Below are 18,641 nucleotides of genomic sequence, written 5' to 3' on the forward strand. Positions count from 1 at the left end.
TTGTTTCAGGTGTCTATGCACAAAATTAGGTATTGATACATTGTATATCCAAATAGACTTGTGTCCAGCTTTATCAAACTCTACCCTCAATAATGATCTTGTAGCCAGGAGGTAAGGATATCTTATTCTATGTTAAAAGCTAAAATCAAACAAAATTTATGGTCTAAATCTTTCCCTGGATATTGTAAGCCTTCAAGAGCCTCCAGAGTTCCAAAATAGTATATCAGATGAATTCTACAGGCACAATTTTTGTCTTGATTTGAGACAGATTCCTAGTGCTACTATGCTATTTTCCCAGAATACTCAAATCATTCAGTTTTGCATAACATTGTAATTTTTCTGCTCTCTTATTTACTCAAAAACTACTTATAAATAATTTATTATGTTACACTAGAAAAGTTCTGTCTAGATTTTTATATGCATACCAACACTTCATATACTTTTCTAAGCAGAGATATCAGCAAAGAATACCATACTTCATGTTGAAGTGCTTAACTTAGTGTCTACTGTATAATAGGAATGTGACAGGGAATGTAAGTTTTCAGTTGCATTATTAGTGACACTACTGTTCTTTTCCATGTCCCATTTGAAATACTCAGTAAGAAAACACAGTCCATTTCTTCAGACTACCATATTTCCTATGCTACTCCCTACCACATCCTGCTAGTGAGCCATAGATAACATAATACAAGTTAAATGAGACCACTCCACACTTGTTTATCACTAAGTTGAAGCTTTGTATAGGGATATAATAGTTTGGTATAGGGATATAATTAATGTCAGTTAAATGGAATTGATTTTAATTCTACAATAAACAGTATAGTTGTTACCTAAGGCTATTAAAGCCAAATAAAAATATGAGTAAATGCGAATAAAAGAGTGGCATCACCTTTGTTTATTTGGCCACTTTTGTTAATGTGATTATGTTTTCTGTCTAATTATCTTCACAATTTTCTTGTTTCTAGCTAAGTGTTCTCCATTTCCAAACAGAATCTCTTAACATGCCTAAGAATTTAAAGATAATAAAATCTGTCTTGGCAAGTTCTAGACTTTGAGAAGAAAACAAAAAATAAAAATAAACAGAAATACATACAACTATTTGGAAAATAGCCTAAATCAAAACATTTTAAAACTATATTTTAAACCACATTTTAATCCATTTTATTATTTCACAACAGGGCTGCTTTTGTGGGCATATTTATTCATTTATGAAAGAAAACCTTTATAGATCAAGGTTATATAAAAAGATCATTTTTGAAGGTTATACCAATTTTTCCTGAAAAATATTCTTTTTTTTAAATTTTATTTTATTTGTGAACATACTGTACAGAGGAGTTACAATTACATGGGCAGGATAATGCATACATTTCTTACCAAGCATTGCAGCCTCCTCCTTTGTTTACCCTTCACATCCCTTCCCAGCCTCCCCCCTCCCCCCCAATCCCAATCCTTCTCCTTCCCCCCCTTCCTCCCCCCCCCCCCGCACCAACGTTGTAAAGCTCGTTTTGCACATGACAACTTGTACTTCTCATTGTTGCAACACGTCCACCTGTATCCTTAAGCAACTGGTTTTTCCCCATCTCCTCCACAAGTTATACTGACATCAAATATAGTGAAAGCAGGGGTTATACTGTGGGGGAGGGACATACAAAGCAACAAAGAGATAATCTTATAAATGCGTTAGAAACACATGCATGAAAGAAAAAAAACATTAAAATACACATCTAAGGGTTCGTTTTCCTGACATCACATTATCTGACCTTTTCCGCTTGACTCATACATATACTAGATATTGCAAATAAGGGAAACCATGGGACCTATGTTTCTTTGGACCTGGCTTACTTCACTTAATATAATTTTGAAATATATTCTTTTTAAACAGTGAGACTAAATGATTTTTTTCTAGAAAGATCAAGGTAAAACCAAAAACAGATACAATGTGAATCTATTTTAAAGCAAAGTTTGACTCTTTAACTATAATAAAGGCCAAGTAAACACACTACATATGATTGATTTGCCTTCCAATGCAATTCATCATTTTGGCTGTCCTTGCAAGATCACCTGATAATACATTTTCCCCAAGCCCTTCCTGTACCTGCATTTGTTGTGTCCTCTTACTACATTCATCATTAAGTGTCTTCTACCCATCCCAACCTCGTTCTTAGTAAGCCACTCATGATTTAGGAATATACCAGTTCTTCCTATTCCAAAAAAAGAAATTAGGTCAGGATGCTTAGAATAGGAATCTTGTATAGCATGTCTGAACCTAGATATCTGGTGATCCCTCTAGGGCATAGTTTCCCATCTACCTTTTCCATGCCAAGTCACGTATGATTGTTCATTTTATTTGTCAACTTAATTGGGCCTTGGGATACTCAGATATATAGTCTAATATTATTCTGGATGTATAACTGAGAGTGTTGTATCAGATTAATGCTAGAAATAATAAACCATGTAAAGCAAAACCAATTGCCATCCCTGAGTGAGTACACATAGATGAGTAGGGGCAGGGAGTGGAGGCTAACTTTGTCCCAACCATATTCCAAGAAGCTTCCAGTCCCATCGTATTTATCTGCTTTAGTCTTCACAGCAGAGGAGGAGCCCATCAGATGGATTGCTTCTCTAGATTGACATAGACAAAAATAGCAGCAATGGAAAAGTTACTACCTCAGACCAAAACAAAAATGACAACAAGTATCGTCATCACCAAGTCACAGTAATCAAAACTGAGGCCCTTTGGGGCTGGGAAGGTGGCTTAGTGGTAGAGTGCTTGCCTAGCATGCATGAAGCCCTGGGTTTGATTCCTCAGTAGCACATACACAGAAAAAGCCAGAAGTGGCACTGTGGCTCAAATGGTAGAGTGCTAGCCTTGAGCAAAAGAAGCTCAGGGACAGTGCCCAGGCCCTGAGTTCAAGCCCCAGCACTAGCAAAATTTGATGTTGGTATAATTTGTGGAGGGGAAGGGAAAAAACAGATTGTTTAAATAGGAATACAGGTGGACCCATTGCAACAATGAGATGTACAAGACATTATGTCGAAAAATGAACTTTACAACTTTGGTGGTGGGGGGAGGGTGTGTGTGGGGCGGAGACGGGAAGGGATGGGAAGGGGAAAGAAAGGAGGCAGCAACAATGCTTGATAAGAAATGTACTCATTATCTTGCTCATGTAATTGTAACCCCTCTGTACTTTATTTTCAGAATAAAAAAGAATAGGAAAAAAATAATAATGAGGCCCTTGGACCAAATAACCATCACTATATTTCTTTTTTTTCTTTTTCTTTTCTTTTTTTTTTCTTTTATTTGTGAACATATTGTACAGAGGGGTTACAATTACATGGGCAGGATAATATTTCTTAGAATCATCTTCAAAAGCAGACTTGCATGAGTGGGAGAAAGATACTCTTGTAGCTCTCAATGCTGAGAGTCATCACCAAAAAAAGTTATTTTGTATACAAAGTTGGCAAAACAGAGCATATCAGTTTCACAAGTTTTAAAGCACAATTTTGAAATAAACATTTATTCCCCTTGATGTAGAATGGTTTTCATACCTATGAAGGACATTCTTAGAAACATACTTCACTGTATAAGAGCCACTGAATTTACTTTGAATTAAGTCTGAAAATCCCACTGACATTGGAAAAACTGTTTGCTAATTTGTTTTGGTTCTGAAAGACATTAAAGCTCTCCTTCTTACACAAGTCTAAATGTTATACATAAAAGACTATATAGATAGAAAAGGGATTGTCAGTTATCTCAGGGTGAGAAGTGGAGGTAGAGGATAGGTATGACTAAAAAAGGATAACCCAAGCTGCACGTTGGTGGCTCATACCTGTATCCCTAGCTACTTAGAAGGCTGAGATATGAGGATCACAATTTGAAACCAGACCCAGAAGAAAAGTCTGTGAGACTCCAGTCAACTCCAGTAAAGTACTCAGAAAAATACCAGATGTTCACTGTGACTCAAGTGGTAGACCACTATCCTTAAGCACAGAGGCTCAGGGACAGTGCCCAGACCCTGAGTTCAAGCCCCAGGAGAATTAAGGAAAAAAAGTGGGGTAGAGGGGAGACAGCCCAAAGAAGTCCCTTGGAGTAGTGATGTCATTGTTATGGTGAATATTTGAGCATATATATGTGATAAATTGCATAAGTGCAATTAGTACATAAATTCATATCCACACAAATGAGTGCATGTAAATATTAGTAAAAATCTGAACAATGCCTGTAGTTTGTACCAATGTCAATCTCAGTTCTGCTGTTACATTGGACTGTAAATTATGTAAGATATTACCACTGTGAGAAAACAGATGAAAGATCCACATAATTTATCTGTCCAAGGTTTTCAACTTTCTGTACTACTTGCAATCATTTCAAAACAAAAAAAATTAAGATAAAACAAGTATAACATTCAAAGAGTAGAGTCAGATATTCATCAGTTAGGACTTGCTAAGCAACAAACCAGAAGAGGCCAAATGTACTATACCTAAATTGTCTCTGACATATTACAGACAAATATGGTCAAAACACACATTAAGTACTCCAGATTCAAGAGAAATAAAGAAGAGTATTCCTCTCTGAAAATGAACCTTTTATTTCAAATCATAGGCCAAAATCAGAGCACATGATTTAAGAAAACTACCTAATGTTGTCTTACTCCATTTTTCATTGCTAAAACAAAGTACCTGAAACAAAGTAACTTATAAAGAGTAGGAATTTCTTTCCTCTGTTTCTGAAGGCTAGGATCCCAGTGGATGCTCTTACATCTTCTTAGCCTCTGGTAAGGACTTTCTTGCTGCGTTATGACATGGTGAAGGAGACCAAAATGCTACTCCAGGTCTCCCTGTTCTTCTTACAAAAATGCTCATCTAACTCATCATAGGGGCCCCATCCTCATAATCTCGCCACCTCCCAAACACATGACTTTAGAAATGAAGTTTCCAAAACATGAATTTAAGGAGCATAGGCAAAGTACACATCATGTCAACAGACAAAACCAGTAAATTAAGAATATAATCCTTAAAGATTCCTGGGTTTTATTCACTTCCAATTTTCTTCCTCAGTTGGACCAGAGGATATGAAAGTATTTGCTGCTTCTATATACTAAAACCTACTCCTTGATAACACTAAAACTATCCATTCCCATTCTACTCACCACAAGGAGGCTGTAACTTGATATAATAATTTTATTTCATGTTCACTGCCAACTCTTTATGTTTCTCCTGTGGATTTCCCACATTTTTGTGAACTATACATTTCAAGTAAAGTTTGTTATAGTCTTTCTGGCATTTCTAAGCATTTTATACCAAGAAAGATTTTCTGTTAGCAAGCTCAGTATATTAATAGAATCACAAATATGTGTGTGATTGTTACTGTGAGTTTATCTTTTATTGAAGGGCAAAGGAAAAAGGGAGAATTCTCCATAGCTCTGGATTTGGGGCCAGAGTTTTTCCCTTCCCACTGAAAACGGGTTTGCATTCGTCTCATTTAAAGTTTTTTTTTCAGTTTGGATTTTCTCGGTCATGTAGGTTTTGTTGATTCCAGAATCATTCTTCATGATACTTTTATTCATAACACATATGAGAACAGAAGGCAATATTATCTGTATCTTTCTCCAAGAGAGGGTGTTATCCAGAGACCATAAAATTGAGATACTCTTAAAATCTTCTGAAGCTCTGTAGCTTCATTACGGTATTGTTGGCAATATATCAAATAAGTGTGTGTGTGTGTGTGTGTGTGTGTGTGTGTGTGTGTGTGTGTGTGTGTGTGTGTGTGTGTGTGTGTTGCTAGGATCAAACCAGGGACCCAAGCACCAGAGGACAGCACTCTAGCACTGAACTATAACCCCACCTTCTGTAGCTTTTATGAGATTTGATTCCATCTCCAATGTTTCAGGCATACATCTCCTGTCTCTGTATAAGCATCTGTAACCAGCTTCTAGTCTCCAGAACCTCATAGTCCCATGAATCTCCATTGCATCAGCTCCTGCTCAGTGCTCTGTTATTATTTCATCATTGTTTCTGGTACCAGGGTTTTCTTTCTAGCTCAGCTGTGTTGAAAATGATTGCTACATTCTTTTCTAGCATCTCTGCCTATTTCCAGATGTACAATCTGCCTTTCTTTATCAGCTCAGTCTGCCGTATTTCTGGAAGCTTAGTGCCACTTTCTATTTTATCCAATATTGTCTGTAGAGGACAAGAGGCTGCAGTTTGTCAAGTTTTCTTTATAGTACATACTTGTAAGCATAGGTCTAAAATATGATGAAAAATATAAGGAGCAATCAATGACATTCACAATATCAGAAATGGCTCTGAAAGAAATGTTTCAACCTCATGTTAGTATAATAAAGGAACTACATCTTTAAAACATCAAAATAATGATAAATCAGATGAATAGAAAAAATATAGTACATTTTGAAGTCAATAAGGTATTTGATAAAGTGCTTGTAACGTATTTCATGTACATGGCCCGAGGCAAATTTACTGCGGACTAATAAGTTTAGATATAGCAGATTAAAGAGCACCATTGTAAGTATGTCTGGTCTCAATCTATTAGGAGCTAGGGGCAGTGTTTTTAACATGTGTATTGATGATTAGATAAAGGCATACAATACAATATAACATTAGCAGAAAACGAAAAAGCAGGGAGAAAACAATTTCTAAACCATGTTGATGTACTAAAGTGGTCAAGGTCTCATAGCCTACACTACTCTATGACAAACTTTTTTTTTGTCAGTCATGGGGCTTGATCTCTGGGCCTCAACACTGCCCCTCAGCTCTTCAGCTCAAGGCTAGCGCTCTACCACTTGAGCCACAGCACCACTTCCAGTTTTCTGGTGGTTTATTGGAGATAAGTGTCTCATGGACCTTCCTGCCCAGGCTGGCTTTGAACCGTGATCCTCAGATCTCAGCCTCCTTAGTAGCTAGGATTACAGGTGTGAGCCACCAGTGCCTGGCTTATGACCAACTTTTATACCCAAAGGTCAGAGCCAAGAGGGAAATAAGCAGAGTTTGGACTCAAAATACTATATAGTCAAATGGCTCATTACATAGAGCAACTTAAAATATTATGAACTCTCTTCTGCGATCTTGATTCAGAGAAAAAATTATTCCACTGAGCAGTTAGAGAAAAGAATAAAGTTGGTTAGTGCTCATGTTCAATTGAACTCCATGAATAAAAAATTAAATCAATACAGTCTGTTCTTAAAAACATTTAATAAGCTGAGCACTTGTGACTCATACCTATAACCTTAGCTACTTAGAAGGCTGAGATTTGAGGATCATGATTTGAAGACAGCCCAGGCAGATATGTCTGTGAGACTCTTACTTCCAATTAATCACCAAAAAGCCAGAAGTAGAAGTGGCACAAGTGGTAGAGTGCTAGCCTTGAACTAAAAAATGCTCAGGGATAATACCCACGTTTTGAATTTAAGTCCTAGGACCAGCACAAAAAAGCCTACAGGTAATTTTAAAAGAAGTCTAAGGTACATCATTGGAATGCAGTTCAATTCTGTTATGATAGACTTCCAGATTCAGCATATATGTTCACACAGATGTTTAAAGAAGTTCAATTGTTATGATAGACTTCCAGATTCAGCATATATGTTCACACAGATGTTTAAAGAAGGGTAAGCTTGTCATAGAGCAAAATGTTGACTTCCCCTTGCATTTAATCCTAGACTGAAGTATTCTGATAAATATAATGTAGGTAACATTTTGATTGTTCAAAAAAGGAAGATTTGTGGAAGTAGAATTCAAAACCTGAATTTTATAGCACAAATTTCTGAAGTTACTTTTCATTGAGTTTTATTAATGGCAATACAAAAATTGGTTTACACTATAAATACTACTTATATTATCAAAATGCTAGATTGATCGTTCTTGTATCATAGCCAAATAAGAATTACTTTCATGAAAATGCCAAATCTCTGCTCCTGATATATGACAGGTTAATGGTTAATTGGTTGGATGGTAAAATAAAGAGATTTTATTGTTGAGTTATCCACTCTATCAGTTTAAAAATGTCTTTCTCATCAGTAAAGTTAGAGAAGCCTGTTGTTTACTTGCTTCTTTGTGAAAACATATTAATCCAAATAAAAGAGCTATATTGTAACTGCAAATCACCATGGAAGTAGTAAGGCCTTCCAAGTAATGTCTAGACTTCAATGATTAAAATTGTAGAAAAAAAAACACCACCAAAATTCCACTTTTAAAAACTGTGCCTGCTCAGGAGGCTGAAATCTAAGGATTGGGGTTCCCAGCCAACCTGGGCAGGAAAGTCTGTAAGACTCTTATCTCCAATTAATCACAGAAAAACCTGGAAGTAGAGCTCTGGTAGAAGTGATAAGAGTGCTAGCCTTGAGCAAAAAGAAGCTCAAGGACAGGACCTAGGCCCAGAATTCAAGCTCCAATATGGGCAAAAAAAGAAAAAATATCTGTGCCCAATACAATAGTTATGGATATGTGCATATATTTAGCTATAAACTAGTTTATCTAGCCATACTTAAAGAAAGGGTAAAATTGCCAATTTCCTAAATAGTGGAGTAGATTTTATACATTGTTACATCCAAATAATATTCATTAAAAATAAACACACAAGGAAATATTGAGAGCATGGGAAAAAACTCTCCCTATATTATGATATAACAATATTTGGATCTTTATTTATTTTTATTTCATGCATGATTTATTGAGGTATATCTTAATTCTAATTCAAATAAATTTGTGTCTCCTGCAGGTGAATAATAGGAATGATTACTAATAAAATGTTAATGGAAGGAAGGGGCTTTGGCTGATTCAGATATTCCTTTTGCCTTGTCTATATATCATGATAATATTTTAAAATATGTAATAATATAATTATTTGTGGACAGGCACCAGTGGATCACACCTGTAATCCTAGCTACTCAGGAAGCTGATATCAGATGATTAAGGTTCAAAACCAGCCCAGGCAGACAAATCAAAGAGAGTTCTCCCTCCTGTTAGCTAGCCAATATCTAGAAGTGTAGGTATGGCTCAACAGATAGGGTGCCAGCCTTGAGCAACAAAGTTAAGCAAGAGCATGAGGCCCAGGGTTCAACCCCTAGTACCGGCACCAAAAATAACAATTATTAGTATTTGTAATATTAGCAATAGTAAATGACAAAATGATAGCAAATCCATGGTCTGTTACACTATATATCTGCTAGTCTGTCCTCTGATAGAATGAGATGTGGTGTAGACAAGCCTCACCTCCAACTTTATAATAGCAGCCACTCGTGAAAGTGGCTTAATCCTCAGACAGCAACTTAAAAGCTGATACAATTGCGTAAACTCTCTGGATGCTTATTCTGAAACTCAGGCTATCTACTGACAAAGGAGTTGACATGTGTAGTACTAAATGACCAAATCATAAAACAGTTCATAAAGTATTGACCACTGAAGAATTTAAATCTTCTTAATGGTTCAGGGAAGCAGTCCCCAAGGTTCACTCTGAGGCCATCCCTGTAATAAATAAATCTCAGACACAGGAAAAAAAGGATATAGGCAATTAATGATATCCTTTTAGAGAAGGATGTTAAAGGATGTCAAATACACAATTTCTCCCATAATTTAATCACATTTGCAAATTGGTTTTAAGAAATAAAGGTGTAGGTCATTGGCCACTGGAGTGATTTCACCTATTGTGCAGTCTATGGAAAAAATCCAAGTTATCATATCATTGAATTCTGAAAGGCTTGTTGTAAAGATATAGAATACAAACTAAAACTGCCTATTCTTGTGAACTAGAAGATCCTTTCGTGGTACAAGAGGGTCATGACTAAGGAAGTTGATGACAGGATTCTGTTCATGAATGATCGTCATCACGTGTAGGCAAGGATGAGCTCATTTCATACTGAATTTAGTCTATAATTCTTTTCTCCACATCTCATACCCTATTCTGTCTTTCCATAGGAGATGAAAATGTGGGTCACTAAAGGACACTGAAGCAAACCTGACCTTTACGTGAGTTTGGACCAAGTCAGAACCATATTCTTCCTTGAAGACCTGACTTTCACTTAAAATAACATTTATTCTACAAGCATTCATGTACTCACCATTTGTCAGGCATTGTTTCTAGTGTATAAAGCAAGTTCCATATGTTATCTATCGCATTCCTAGGAAGAAAATACTTTTTAGAAAAGCCAAGGGCAACTGTTGACTTCAATTCTACCTCTTGCTTCTAGTTTCAGGTGGGAAGAAATCATGGGAACAAATATTCTGGCTTCACTATAGGAAAAAAATATCTATTGTTAAGGGGAGGCAGTATCCACATATCCTGGTGATTGTTGCAGGTTTAGAACTAAGAGTTAAGCTTCTTGAGGAAGTCTTTGGTCCTAGTGAAGTTAGGCATTAATCATTCTAGCTATCTGACAGAATTAAACTACTGCATATCTTCTTCCACATTGTGTCACTTCAGAGAGTTGAGTTGTGCTCTCTCATCATCAATCTGTAGGTGGTGCAAAATAGCACCTATCTAATAGGATCATAACTATGAGTGCATGCCTTTTTATGTGTAAAGTCATTAAAACATACCTGCCCTTATGAGTACACTAATAAACAGCATCATTATTGTTAGGAGAGCCATAGAAGAAGGTGTCATTTCAACCAAGCCTCAAGATATGAACAGAGTGAATCAGGGAAAGAAGGATGCGGGAGGGGAAAAAATGGGACAAAGAGCCTAGAGTGAATAGTATATAGAAAAATGAAGCAAAAGGTTAACTTAAAGTAAAATACATACATAACAGAATAATATCAATACTAAAGAAACATTTTGATTTCCCTGCTAATTATTTGTAACAACTAGCTTCACCCTATACTTCAAACCCCTATTATAGATAACTTTTCAAACTTTATTTATTACAAAGAGTAATCCAACTTTTAATAAAACATTGAATTGACAAGAAACCAGGTTTTACTTATTGAAACAGAAAGAGGTCAAGAGCTAGCAAACAAAAAACAATCTTTGTTTAATATCTTGCCTTTTTCATTTGAAGCAACTAAAATCAAAAGTTGACAATCTAGCCTTTCTTTATTGCAAAATCAAAGGAGAGTTTAGCCTAGGATTTTTGTCACAGTAAATAAAGCCATAGCAATTTCAAATTAGCTGAAGTCTAAAGTACAATATCTCTATATTGCACATAAATGTAAACAAGAAATGTTGTTTCATTATGAAATCATAATGCCTTTGCCAAAATAAGATATATTTATGCCATTGAGAAATCATGTACAATAATTCACTTGAGTTTAGGACAATTTTAAAGCCATTTTTCCTTATCACTAAGCATCAAACCCAGGGCCCTTTAAGCTGTGCTCCCCATCTCTAAACTACTTCATATTAGCATATATTAATGATATAAAATAATGGGTTTATTATAATCTTTTCAGGCATAATATAATGAATATACTTGGATCATATTTCTCACATTCCTGTCTTTGTCTTTCCTTTTCCCTTCTGCTGGCATCTTTCCTCTTCCCAAATAGATCCCTTCAATTTTCATGTCTTTTGGTTTCATCTAGATTCCATATGTGAGAGAAAATAAGCAATGATTTGTTTTAGTCTGGGTCATTTCACTTAATATGATGTTGTCCAATTCCACCCATTTTCCTGCAAATAACATGATTTTATTTTTCTTTGTGGTTGAAAGATACTCCATTATGTAAATATACCACATTTTCCTTATCCATTCATCTGTTGATGGTCAACTAGCCTGACTCCACAATTGAGCTATTCTAAATCAATATACTGTGCTTTAAAGTAACTTGACTTATTCTTTGTCCTATATTATGTCATCATTAATATATTAGATTTGTTTCAGTTAATTGTAATTTTAATTATGGGAGCTATGAGTATAGTTCAAAACAAAGTATATAACAAAGTGTAATCTCATAATCTTTCCTTTACTTCTATCTTCTCCATGCTTCTATAGGTAACCCTTTTCAAGATTTGTTCATCTACTTCTTTACTCTTTTACATATAAGCTAATATATATATATATATATATATATATAATATTTTCACCTTTATTGCATGAAAGTTAGGACACTATGATACTCTTCTGATTTTCACTCATTTTCCCTAACCATATAGGCTAAAGATCATTCCATGTCAGTATACAGAATATATTATTATTCTTTGACATAGCTACAGAGTACTACATTGAGGGAATTGTTTCTGGTCTTTCACTATGTGTGCATATTTTTAATATTTTATTGTTACTATAAGGTGTACAGAGGGGTTACTATTTCCTAAGTCAGATAATGAGTACATTTCTTTTTCTGGACAATGTTGCTGTATAATTTAACCAATTCTAAAGATTACCAGATAGATAGATAGATAGATAGATAGATAGATAGATAGATAGATAGATAGATAGATAGATAGATAGACAGACAGACAGATAGATAGATAGAATTCCATAAAAATAGATTTAATTCCATAATCATGTTGCTTATAATTCATAATAAAAATCACTATCACATTCACAGTTACGCCCAATCTATCTACATACACACAATTTACTAACTGAATTCACAGTCTTGTAATGCTAGTGAATATAATTGGTCAGTAGATGTTCCTCTTCTTTTAGTAATCAAAAAGTAGATACTCACAAGACACTATGTTGGAAATGAACTTTACAACTTCTGGGGTAGGGGAGGAATGGGAGAGGGAAAGAATAGTAGAAGGAATACAAAGGATTGGATAACAATGCTTGAAAAGAAATGTACTTGTTACCTTACTCATGTAACTGTAACCCCTCTGTACAGCATCTTTACAATAAAATTAAATTTAAAAAAGGAAGAAGACTGATGCGATATGATCATCATCTGCCCTAAAAATTCAGTCCAAGCATCAGATCCATAGCAATACTCATTGGAATACTGCAAATAGCAACACTGGATAGTATGCAATGATTTCCAACATAACAGAAGTGATCCCGAAGTTTATCAGAAGTCATCAAAAGGACAGTGAGGGAAAGGAAAGTCTGTCATTGTACAATGGACACAGCATGATTCTGCATTGAGGAATTTGACCCAGATCTTGTCTCTACCACTCAGAAAATCTTAAATCTTAGGTAGTAGAGAATAGTCAAAGATACCCTCAGAAGACTATGCCTCTCAGCCACACACCAGATGCATTGCCATTGAGTTCCTTGTGGTTAAAATGCTCACATATTATCAAGTTTAGGGGACTTTCTGGATGTCCTATAGTAATATTCACAGGGCATGTTTAATGAATAAATGATGAAAAGGAAAGAGAATTTTATACATGCTGTTTTCAGTTATAGCAACTAATGGAAAACTCAACTGAAACCATATTGAAATCAAGATGGATATCAATGGAAAGGCATTAAGAATCCAGGTATCTACTCATGAACTTCTTCCTTTACCTTTCAGGAAATACTATTTAAGATTATGTCCCCCAGTGAAAGTCAGGGCATGGCAAAGGCTCACGTTTATTTATACAAAGAGCATCACAGATGTAATGCTAGCATTTTTCTACAAAATCAGATATACCTATTACCTAGAGAATGAGTGATTTATGTAGCTAGATATAGAAATTGCTGAAAGACAAATGATCCAGAATTTAAGTTTAATCATGAGAGAATGAGTTTCCATAACAAACAAGTTGATCTGATTGGACATTCGATATATATTTTGTTGTTTTACTTTTGTTGCTTTTGGTTTTGGTTTTGGTTTTTCCTGGTTTATTTTGTTTAGGGTTACTTTTTAGTTGTTGTTTTGTTTCTCAATTGGATCAGATTGTGCCATCTCTCAAAGAACAGTTGCCAAGCAACAGACAGGGCTTCCATCGCACCATAAATGATCCCACTTAATAAATCTTTTAGCTAAAACCTCCTTCTCTGGAGATTATTTTCCTCAACATTGCCTGGGAATATAATTTGTGAGGTCAAAGATTTTAGTACATTTTATTGTATAAGATGCAAATTATAACTGGATATTTACATGATGCTATGGTTGACATTTCACTAGCTTCAATGCTGAGACCCAGTGGAAAGGTTAAGTGGCCTAGATTTCTAGATGTTTTTGGTGATTCAGATTCCAGTGAAAGATGAGATAACAGAGGTAATTTAGGATTAAAAGCACCTTGTATATTGAAACCTAAGTTTGAAGCTCAGCTGAATTACTTGTCAATGTTGTACCTTAACCAAGACTTTATTCATCAAAGTCTCAATTTTCTCTCCTGTAACATGTTCTCTAAAAATGTTATTGAAAGGATGAAATGAGGACATGGATAGACAGTGCTGAGTAAGATATCCATTATATAGCCGGGCTCCTGTGGCTCACACCTAGCTGCTTAGGAGGCTGAGATCTGAAGATTGCAGTTCAAAGCCAGCCCGGAAAGGAAAGACTGTGAGACTCTTCTCTCCAAAAAAACACCAGAAAACCGGAAGTGGCGCTGTGGCTCAAGTGGTAGAACCTTGAGTTGAATAACTCAGGGACAGCACCCAGGCCCAGAGTTCAAGACTCACAACCGACCAAAAAAAAAAAAAGCCAAAACACTAAACAAGTGTTCACTGATACTATTTTTACACTCCAGGTACTCTCTTCCTTATTCTGGCCCCGTGCTTCTAGCCTTTGAATCTCTTCCTTCTCAACTCCTATATTTAACTCATTGCACATGTGTCTTTTCCCAATCCTTGATCAGCTGTCTAGAGTAGGGAAAAGGGAGAACTACGTGAAATTTAAAAATTCTAAATTTAATATTTCCTTCTTCTTGTATTTTTTCTATGACTTTGGAGAGGGATGTAGCTAAACACATGCAGGGCTTTTTTTGGGGGTGGGGGGAGGTGGTCGTGGGGCATGAAGTCTGGGCCAGGGCTTTGTCCTTCAGGTCTTCAGCTCAAGGCTAGGGCTCTTCCACTTGAGCCACAGCGCCATTTCCGGATTTTTCTGCTTATATGGTGCTGAGGAATCGAACCCAGGGCCTCATGCATGCAAGGCAAGCACTCTATCACTGAGCCACCTTCCCAGCTCACATACAGGTTTTCTAAATCAGGATTATGTTTTATGAATGAACTGTGCCAGCACATATGAATTACAGAAAGGATTACAGGGCTTTGAACTTGCACAGTAACAATCAAATGGAATAGGACCTGGCTTCTGCTCAGAACCCCATCAATTCAGTATCGACCATAGGCATCTCTAAGTCAATGAAAGTCCCCACCCCAAAGCCCTCCCCATTAGCAAACAGATCTATACCCACCATGGCTTAAATGAGTATCCTTCAAATTCAGATGTTGCCAATGTGATGATTTTAAGAGGTGAAATCTTCAAGAGATGATGAGGCACTAGGAGGTCCTTTTTAATGGGAGTAAATCTCTCAAAGAGACTCAGGCTGGAGCATTTGAATGCCTTGAGCTGGCCTTTCTACCATTCAAGGAAGTAACAAGAAATGGTAAGATTTGATGACAAAGCAAGAAAGACTGTTTTGATGTGATAGCTAAAGAACCTTGTCTTGCATGTGAGTAACTAACAAGATGGAAGCATGTTTCCCTTCTTTCCTCTATCCCCAGAGGTTTGTCTTAATAAGGGGACTGGTGAAATAGCAGTTATCTAACTGCCAAGGATATGATTGGACCTTAGTCTCTTTGTGCTGCTGTAAGAGAATACCACAGACTGAATAATCTGTGAGGAACAAAAAGTCATTTTCTCACAGTTCTGGAGGTTGGAGAGTCCAAGGTCAAGGCATTGGCATCTGATCTAGTATGAATTTTCTTGTTACTTCCTTGCTATTCTCTGCATCTCAATTTCCCCATCTTTTTTTCCCCTGCTGTTTGGTTTTTTTTGTTTTTTGTTTTTTTTTGGGTCCGGTTGTGGGGCCTGAACTCTGGGCCTGGGCACTGTCCCTCAGCTCTTCAGCTCAAGGCTAGAGCTCTACCACTTGAGCCACAGCCCCACTTCTGGCTTTTTCTCCTTATGTGGTGCTGAGGAATCGAACCCAGGGCCTCATGCATGCAAGGCAAGCACTCTACCACTGAGCCACCTTCCCAGCCCCCTGCTGTTTGTTTTTTGAGACAGGATCTTGCTATATAGGTCAGACTGACCTGGAGCTCTATGTATCCCAGGCTTCCCTGAAGCTCCCATCCTCTTGCCTCAGCTTCCCAAATAGTGGGATTATAGATGTGTATCACTATTCATGACCTAATTACCTCATTTTTAAAGCAGAGGTCTTTGTACTATTGCTACCATGATACACTGCAGTACTCTCTTAATATTTTCATTTACTTATTTATGAATTCTTTTACATTAATGACTTTTTGGTGAGAACAAACTTTCTAAATTAATGACATTTTTGTGAGTATCAGCTGTGATAACAAGCAAAAGAAGTTTACTGACTTCAGAGTATGCTACAAATCTCAGTTCTTTGGTTCAATAATCCCTAACTTGTGTTGCTACATTCCTGTTTGGAAACAAGTCTTACGGGAGTAATCCCCCTAAAATAACAGGTAGATAAGTGAGATTTTTTTAAGTACAGGATCCAGATACTAAGTAAGTTTCTACAATTACCATGTATAGACTTGGAGGCAAAGATGTAATCTATTGCTTCTTTAGCACCACAACTGAGGAGTTGGGTAGTTACAATATGTATGGCCCACAGATGTGGAAATGTTTATTACCTAGACCCTTAAAGAAAAACTTTGCTAATCCCTAGGAAATAACAGGTATAGATGTAGTTCCCAATTAGCAAAGGAGCTAGAAACAGTTCAGATATTAAATACCATGCTACTACCATTCATGAAAAGGTCATGGTCTTCAGTCTTTGAGAAATGGGAGACTGCCACAGCTGTTCAATTACATGTTGAAGTAAACAGTAAGTATCAGTCATAGTGCTTTTTAGACGTATACTAAACTTCCAAGTCATCTAGATCAATAATAAAAAAAAGTAGTTTCTCAAGGCCTTTGTGTCATACTCATGATCAGTAAAGAGAAATTCAAGAGAACAAATACTGTTTAGTAATAGTACCCATATTTTTAAATTATCCTTCTCTGTTAGAGCATTAGTATACTGGTAAATTAGATGAAAATATGAACTTGTTTTGGACCAGTATCCATCAAAGTAAGAACACTCTCATCTGAAATATGACTAGATGCTGTGCCAAAGGGAGGGTATGTCCTGGCAGAATTACCTTACTCTTGGAGGTTAAGATGGAAAGAATTTTCCTGAAGAATACATGTTTCAACAGATTCAGAGCTTTTGACATCATATCACTCACTAGGGAGCTCTCCTGATAACAAAATATGGAGGAGTCTGTATGTTAGAAAAATAAATATAACGGATTTAACACACACACACACACACACACACACACACACACACACACACACACACACACACACACACACACACAAGAAAGCAAAAGGAAAGGGATTGTTCTGACTAAGCAAACATACTTTAACATACACATAGCAAAAGAGGAGCTTAAGACAGAAATTGAAGTATCAAAAATATCCATGCCTGATTGGAAGGCATTTAGGAACAATGATGATGTATGGAACACAAAAGAAACAACTCACGGGGAAAAATCGGGAAGAAATGTTTCTACTTGTGTTCCCATGGTTTAAATTACTGAAAACAAATTTTCAAAAATCTCTATTGTATCTCTATTGGTTTTTATGTTCACTAAAGTGATTTAGAGGAAGGGAGAATAAGAAAACCTGGCAAAGAAGACACAGGCTGGAGAGAGAGCACTGCTCCCTCTGTTGCTGTGGAGCTGGTCCCTGTCCACTGGACTGGACACATAGAAGTCATGCAAGGCTCAAGAGAAATGGCGGTGGCATGGGAGCATAGAGGCTTACACAGCCATTATGGTGAAAGGCAGAGGAAGCAATGTGGGTTGTACCGTCTTTCTCATTCTTCCTAAACAAAAGTAAGATTAACAGTGAAAAGGCAAATGCAAATGACATTAGCAGGCCCTTAATAGGATATTTAATCTATTAGCCTTTCAATTATTATTCTCCTTCAGGAGCTCTTGCTTTGCTTTCGGTAATTCCATTAGACATATGTTAGAATTTTTTCTATTACCCTTCATGTGTCTTGATCTCTCTCTCTCTCTCAAATTTTTAATATATCATCGTTCTATGATTATTAGAGCTACTTCTCAGATCTACCATTAATTCTCTTGTCAGTGGGTCCAAAGCTCCTGTTTAAAACTCTCAATGTTTTTTTTGTGGTGCTGAAGATTTAATCCAGGGCCATACATATGCTAGGCAAGTACCACTGAGCTACATTGGAAGCTCCAAAATATTTTTTAATTCAGTGATTATACTTTTCATTTCTTGACATATCATTTGTTTCATTTTTCAGATAGATAGATAGATAGATAGATAGATAGATAGATAGATAGATAGATAGATAGATAGATAGATAGATAGATAGATAGCAATCTTATTTAGTCTTCTGAGTTTAGTTATCCTTTTCCTACAGAATTATTTAAAACATATTTTTAAATGGATTCTTCAAGCTGGATTTATCTGAAGTTCAAGGGATGTTAATCATTTTGTGTTTTGTGTATTTTGATTCTTCTTCAAGGTGAATCATTTCTTCAAGTGGTTTTCAATATTTACTGTGAGCTTATCTTCAGCAGGAATTCCCTACTTCAGTG

The sequence above is a fragment of the Dipodomys merriami genome, unplaced genomic scaffold (genome assembly GCF_024711535.1).
Source record: "Dipodomys merriami isolate MVZ:Mamm:240054 unplaced genomic scaffold, mDipMer1.0.p SCAF_3, whole genome shotgun sequence".
NCBI lineage: Eukaryota > Metazoa > Chordata > Mammalia > Rodentia > Heteromyidae > Dipodomys > Dipodomys merriami.